At 37.7% G+C, this 1,768-nt stretch overlaps 1 pseudogene; it reads left to right on the top strand.

Moving 5' to 3' along the window:
* The first annotated feature begins 200 nt into the window (after nucleotides 1–200).
* On the top strand, nucleotides 201–1,568 carry LOC116764013 (annotated as a pseudogene).
* Nucleotides 1,569–1,768: the final 200 nt, after the last annotated feature.

Here is a 1,768-nt window from a genome sequence, read left to right as displayed (position 1 = left end):
TCTTCCTGGAGCAGGGATTGAACCCGTGTCCCCTGCATTGACAGGAGGGTTCTTAACCGCTGTGCCACCAGAGAAGTCCACTGCGTAACTTTTTCTGATTGGCTTCTTTCACTTAGTGATATGCATTTAAGTTTACTCCATGTCTTTTAATGGCTTGATAGCTATTTCTTTTTAGTGCTAAATACTATTTTGTTGCCTGGATGCACCACAGTTTCTTTATCCATTCTCCTGCTGATGGGCATCTTGGTCACTTCCAGGTTTTGGCGTTTGTGAATAAAGCTGCAGTAAACATCCATGTGCAGGTTTTTGTGTGGATATACATTTCCAACTCTTTTGGGTAAATACCAAGGAGTGCATTTGCTGCGTTGTATGGTAAGAGTATGTTTAGTTTTTAAGAAGCCACCAAACCGTCTTCCAAAGTGACTGTACCATTTTGCACTTCTACCGGAAATAAATAAGAATTCCCGGTGCTCCATACTTCATCAGCATCTGACGTTGTCAGTTCTGGATTTTAGCCATTCTGATAGGTGTGTAGTGGTATCTCGTTTTAATTTGCATTTCCCTAATGATATATGATGTGAAGCATCTTTTCGTATGTTTATTTGCTATCTGTAACTTTTAAATCTTTTTGACCACAAATCTGTGCATATTAGAAAAAAAAAGCATGTGCCAGCAGATGTGAGGAATCAACTCCCAAAATTAGAAGTGACAGGCTGGCTGACATCAGGGGGCTGAGTGGCTGTGTGCAGAGCAGGCTGAAAGTGAATGCCAGAGGACTTGGATCTCAGCTAATGGATAGTATTCCAGTCTCTGAACTTTCAGCAAGTGGACCTTTTGAAAGTCATGATCTTCTTTCAAAATATTTTTCTTATGTGAAAAATTAACTTTTGCTCAGTCATCCTCTTGAATTATTAGAAAAAAAAAAAAAACTTTTCAGCTTGTTACGTACTGAACAGTATTACCCAAATTCATATATTGAAGCCCTAACTCCCAAGGTGACTGTATTTGGAGATAGGGACTTTAAGAAGGTAATTAAGATTAAATTAAGTCATAAGGACCCGAATCCAATGATTGATATCCTTAGAAGAAGAGGAAGAGACACCAGAGATTTACACAAAGGCCAAGTGAGGACACAATGAGAAGACAGCTGTCTGTGAGCCAAGGACAGAGACCTTAGGAGAAACCAACCCTGCCAGCATCTTGATTTCAACCTTCAGAATGTGGGAAAATAAATGTCTACTGTTTAGGCCACTTAGTTGGTGGTATTTTGTTATGGCAGCCCCAGCTGACTAGTATACCAAAATAAAATGCTCAATGGAAATAAAATGAATTTATCCACGTTAAGAAACATCCAGGGTCTATTTGCTCTAATAGAATTACAAATGGAATTCAATGCAGTGGAGCATGTTCAGTATCTTCCATTTTTTCCTAGCTCAAATCTTTCACTGGATATGTTGAGGGGTAATGATGAAGCTATTGGTTTTCAAGATATTTTTAATGATCCATCACAAAATGATGTAATGAAAGAACCCTACTTGATGGTGGAATATAATTTTGGCTTACTATAATAGAGCTGTGTGGTTAATTAAAGTAGAGGAACTGCATCTTGTTTATAGTTGTCTTTTTACTATAATTTGATGTATACAATATTAAAAGTACTGACACATGAGAAGTTTTGCCAGAAAATGTAAATTCTGCTGCTGTGGAAACACCTCTACCAACAAAATATACACTAAAAACACGAAGCCTCAAATATGACATTTTTATC

The sequence above is a fragment of the Phocoena sinus genome, chromosome 13, assembly GCF_008692025.1.
Source record: "Phocoena sinus isolate mPhoSin1 chromosome 13, mPhoSin1.pri, whole genome shotgun sequence".
Taxonomy (NCBI): domain Eukaryota; kingdom Metazoa; phylum Chordata; class Mammalia; order Artiodactyla; family Phocoenidae; genus Phocoena; species Phocoena sinus.
Note: the sequence above shows the minus strand (reverse complement) of the source record. Positions and strands in the feature narration are given on the sequence as shown.